Below are 6,010 nucleotides of genomic sequence, written 5' to 3' on the forward strand. Positions count from 1 at the left end.
GAGAAAGGTGACACCTCTAGAACATGTCTTTTATTCAACTGACAAATTTTATCCATGCTGATAGAAAAGACACCATTTTACCTATTATTTTAAAATCTCATCTAAAGCTATTCTATGATTTGATCCTAGGTTCTCAGTCTACCAGCATGGGTCAAATTAAAAAAAAAAAAAAAGTAGTAATTACCAGCTTTCTCATATCTCGCCATCACTTATGAGAAACTATAACTAAGTTCACAGAGAGTCATTGGAATTTCCTCTCTAGACAAAAATTGAGAAATATCATGAAGACAAAATCATGACCTTATTGTTTTACCTCATTATCATGTGCCTTCTTGTTGGGATTCCAAGAATTATGTCCTCTGTACCTCTTCCAACTCTTTCATCCACTCATTTTTCCTTGTAAGTGAGGTATGGATTCAATAAAAACAATTATAATTTATCATAATATAGATATGTTTATGAACATATGGCCATTAATTCCTGAATATCAGTAGCTCATTCCTCTCACTGGCTTTCGAAAAAAAATGTCATTAGTCACTGCCAAAGTTCCACAGGAGTCTTGGAAGAATATAAGACTTACCCATGAAACTGGCACTCTCCTATTCTCCTAGGTCAGGTGTCACTATTTCTCTTTATGTTTCTGCTGCCTTTGCTCTCTGAGAATGCTGACTGCCAAGCATGTCCATCTCCTGCTAGAGGCTTCCTTGAAGCTTCAGAGAACTGAACCTGCTATCTGTCTTGTAGGGAAGTAATTTGAATCTCTTACTCTCTCATCCACTTGTGCCTTCTTCCCTAAGCCCTTTCTTGTATGTTGGTCTGAAGTAGTGCTGATTTAGTCCCCAGATAGCATAGTTGAACATTAGTTTTTAATCAATGTATTTTCACAGCTACTTGACCTACTTTTCTCACAGGACCTTAAAAACAGTCCATCATACTGACTGGCAGATTAAAGTCACCAAGCCATTTGTCCCTGGTGACATAGCTGTATTCTTACTTAAACCTAAATACAAAGCTTCTGTGTATAAAATTTATCTAAAGAGGTATGCCCTCAAGAATTATAATCTACTAGTCCTTCTTTTGGCCAAAGTCAAAATTGTGTGTTTACCTAGTTGGGACATCCTTCTTTATTACTTCTTGGAAAATAGAGTGGCATCTATATTTTTTAAGATTGCTTCTTTTCATCTATTCATGTACCCCTTGAATTCTCTGGACTCTCTGGAGCTAGGATTAAAAACCTCTGCGGTAACACATAATACTCACCACAGACTCTGAAAGGATCAGCGTCTATTCCAAAGAATCTGAGAAGTCCAGGGGTTACACAGAAATATACAGACTGGTGTTAAATTCAAGCTGTCTAAGGTAGTGGTGAGGGGATATGGGGAGATTAATTGAAGCAGGTAATACCAGCCTCAATTCATGGAATAACTTGAGGTCATCAACAGTGGAATTTTTAATAAGTTGTATTATATTCACACAATGGAATTATATTCACAGCAAGGAGAGTAAATGATCTTCAACTACATATAACAATCTTGTTTACTATTTACCTTCTCTATTTTGATATGTTTAACGATAAATCTCACAAAAATGTTGCATGAAAGAAGTTTGACACAAAGGAATTCATGATACGTGAAAAATGTTTATTATCTCATTGATAATAAGAGATTTAATCATTATCATTAATTGAAATGAATGTCTACATCAGTGAGTATTTAAGTTAAGTAATTAGCATAATATATGTTATACCATTTATGTAAATTACAGACACAGGCAAAGCTGATCTATGCTGCTAGAAATCAGAATGATTGTTGTTTCTGAGTGTTGAGGAATAATGATTGACAGATATTTGAGTGGTGTTGTTAATGCTCTGTTTCTGAGTAGTGGTTATATAGGTGTGTTAAATTCGTGAAAACCTAACTATACATTTAGTAAACTACTTTTCATGTATATATTATACTTTTATAAAATGTTTTTGAAAGATATAAAAATATATGAAATAAAACAGAAATGTCTTATCATCAAACGTATCTTAAACTTGCTCTTCTCTCGAGAGCAAATTAATAAAATATTTCTTGCATATTTTTCCAGGCCTTTTTTTTATGTATACACACAAACATGTTTGTATCTATATTAAAACACATATATCCATGTCATATGCACATGACAATTTGCGCTAGGCTTACAAAAGACAAAAATGCATATCTCTTTCAATTTGGCAGTCAGCAAATTCATACTGGTAGACTGAAATTGGGCATGGTGGGAATATTTGCACCACAGAAACTAGCAAATGCTATAAACCAGAGCTTCTTTTTTTCTGAAAGTTAGATGATGATTTTTCTAAATTTTTGTTCTTACAAAGAATGTTGCATTAAACATAAATAACATACAGATTGACTATATTTCTCTAATGTCTCTTTGTTACCCAAAGTTGCCAGAGAAAAGTCTGAGGTTCAAACAATTCTTGATATTTGTAAAAAAAAATTCTTATGTTCAGTCTTTCATTTTCTCTGACATTAAAATTTTCTCTGTATCCTTGGGGTTTGGGAATTTTATCATCATCTGTCTAGGCTAGATCTAACTTCTGGTAGAATAATATCAGGGGTAAGTATGCTAGTGAAGAGTTCTTTAAATTAGATGTCCAAGTACCCAGAAATCACAACAGGTGACAGCCTACATAGTTAATTTCTATATCCAGCTTTTCTCCGGAAGGCAAATACATCCTAAAAATCTTGAACATCCCTAGGTGAAGAGGGCATTTTTGCCTGAGAAGACTAAAATTACATAATTGCTGAGATTGAGAAAAGAGAGTATTGTCATAAAAGCAGTAAAATAGAACAGATTTTAGTTATAGAAACATAGGTTAAGATAGTGGCACTACCACTTATTAGCTGTGTATTTAGCTTTTGCCAAATAACATAATTTATTTGAGCCTCAGTTTCCTCAATTTCCTCAGTTTCCTCAATTAAGAAATGTAGAAAAAGTATGTTTGTACATTTTGTTCTGTTATTGAGAATTAAATAGCATAAATGTAAAGAAATGCAGTGTTTAGAACATAACAAATACTAAAAATGTTAGCTTCTTCATTAATTTATTCCTTCTTTAATACCTAAAACAATGTCCTATTTTCCACTGAGGACTATCAGTCAAACTGGTCTTCCTTTATTATTCATCCTCATACTCCCACTTACAACTGTTTGGAGCTAGGGATATGGGCTACTCTAGAGTACAGGACCACTTTACTCTGCTATTAACATGCTCCTATTAACCAATTGCTCTGTTATCTTAAAAAAGTCAGACCTTGCCTTTGGTATCTCAGGTTCCTCATCTCTCAAGTGGGTTGACTGGATAATTTCTACTGTTTACCAGACTTAGACTTCACTGACATTATAAATAAATTTGCTCATTGCTCTATATAAAGGCAGAAAGTAAGAATTGAGGAATGGATGTGTAGATGATTTAAGTAACATAGGAATCCCATCCTTTTCAAAAGAAGGTAAGATGGTCAGAAACCAAACAGAATAGCTGAAAACAATGTGGTAGAGATTAATGGTTTTGGGGGGTTCTGATGGACCAGAGCAAGAATAATTTAGTGAGAGAATATAAGGATATATGTGACAGTAATTTTGAGCAAAAATAAAACAGCTAGTGGTGAATGAATAAGCACATACAATATGTTAAGAGCTATGTCCATATCCCACTTAGTCCTCACTATGAATTTGGTTCTATTATTTATATTAATATCTTCTAGAAATATGGAAACCAAAACTTAGGAAAGTAGTAATTTGACTTAAATAAAATAGCTAATAGATGACCAAGCTTGGACTAAAATCTTTGTCTAGGTTGAAGTAAAAAATTAAGATGTTTGAAGTATAGAAATATGTAGAGAGAAAAGGAGAAAAAGGCAAAAAAAAAAAAGAGTAATACAGTAAACCCGTTTAGTTAAGAAACTCTATCTTTAAAGCTCTGTATACTGATAATACCCAGTAAAATGTGCTGTAGGTCAGGGACTCAAAAAATAATTAATTAGCTGTTTCTAAAACACACACATGCACACATACACAAGCTCAGAAAGAAGAGCCAAATGATATTTAAATTTATGTATAACTGATGACTCTAATACTAACTACAGAATTCATTCCAGAGATCCAAGTGTTCCAGTGTGTTTAGTTCCATGACTGTACAAAATGCATCTTTCATGTTCTTTGGGCTTTGACATAGAAAAGACTAATTAGGCACAAACCATTCTTTGCGTGGGTTAATAGTCTAGGTTTCATGTTCATTTATTTTCCAAATGGTATATAAGTTTAAAAGTTAAAAAAAAAATAATCCTAGGTTTTTAGTCCAGCCTCCATTTGATGTGTGAATTCTTCCTAAAATGTTCCCACCAGGTAGTTACCCAACTTGTTCTTGAAAAACCATTTACAACTTCCCAGAGTAACTGATTCTACTTTTAGATAGCAGACCTCAAAGACTTAAAAACTATCTTCTCTCTGATCAGCCTTCCCTGTGACACTCATAAAAAGTTGTATACTTCGAGATCATATTTAACAAGTTTAACCACCTTCCCTTGTCCATCTTTGAAATATCTAAAGATATCCTGATATTCTCCCCTTAAATTTTGTACTTCTTTTGTTAAACATTCTCTTTCTTTCTCATATAACGTGGTATCACATTCTTATATCATTCTGGCATTGCTATCTAGAAGCTGCTCCAGGATTTCTATTGTATTCCATTTTCTTTCTCAGAATCAAAAGCAAGGTTCTGGGTACTGTTTGACTAGTGAGGAATTACAGTCAACCTCTGTTTGGAATTACAGTCAACCATTAAGTGCAGGGGTTAGGAACACCGACACCCCACCTCTACCCCTCACTGCCAAATATCCGCATATAACTTTTGACTTCCCCCAAACTTAGTTACTAATAGAATACTGTTGATTGGAAGTCTCACCAGTAATATAAACAGTCAATTAACACGTGTTTTTATGTTATATGTATTATATGCTGTATTCTGGGAGTAAGTTAGAGAAAAGAAAATGTTATTAAGAAAATCATAAGGAAGAGAGAATACATTTGCAGTATTGTACTGTCTTTATCATGTAAAATCCACATATAAGTGGACTTATGGACATCAAATCGATGTTGTTCAAGGGCAACTATATTTTTATCTATTAATTCAGTCTAACATAATTATTACAATCAAAAGCATGTCTCTATAGAGAGATAGCTAATGACTCTTTTACTAGGTTAACAAAGCTAACATTTTCTTTTTTATTTTTCTTCCAGACATCATTTAACATACAGAACACAAAGATAAGGCAAATTGATAGTACCTTTTCTCAAAACTACATTTATCTCAGAAATAAGTGTTGCTCATCTATCTTTTGTGAATGATTTCCCTAAATTACGTATATATGTAATATATGTAATATATATGTAATACATAACATATACAATATATATGTAATATATGTATATATAATATATGTTCATATATATATGTATAAAATATGTGTGTGTGTTTCATGTACAAATCCTGTGTGTATTACAATATTACAGTGAAGTATATTTTAGAACTTTGCATGTTTTCTAATGTCCTGTTAATTCTATGTGTTTGGTAAAATGTGTTCATTCAGATCCTTGCTGCCTACAATTAACTAGTAGTTGCAACATTCTAAGAAGTTCAGGGTACTCTTTCTCTGCACTGTTGTAAGCCTTGTACTCTTGATTACTGCTTTGACCAAGGTTATATTACTAGGATATCTTTCTTCTACCAGCTTGAGCTAGCTTCCTGTCTTTATCACTCCTCCTTCCTTTCTGGCTTCTTGATAGCTATCAATATTGCACAAGACAGAAAGAAGTGAAAGTACCATGGAGAAGAGGGGCTTTGTATATATAACTGATTGACTTCAGGGATGTCTGGAGGACAACTTACCTCCCTTGGGTTAGACTTGGTAAAGAACTAGAATGAGAGTGTTTGGGGGAGTCATCCCCAATCTATATCAGAGGCTAAT

The sequence above is a fragment of the Enhydra lutris genome, unplaced genomic scaffold, assembly GCF_002288905.1.
Source record: "Enhydra lutris kenyoni isolate GAN:26980312 unplaced genomic scaffold, ASM228890v2 scaffoldscaffold28, whole genome shotgun sequence".
Taxonomy (NCBI): Eukaryota; Metazoa; Chordata; class Mammalia; order Carnivora; family Mustelidae; genus Enhydra; species Enhydra lutris.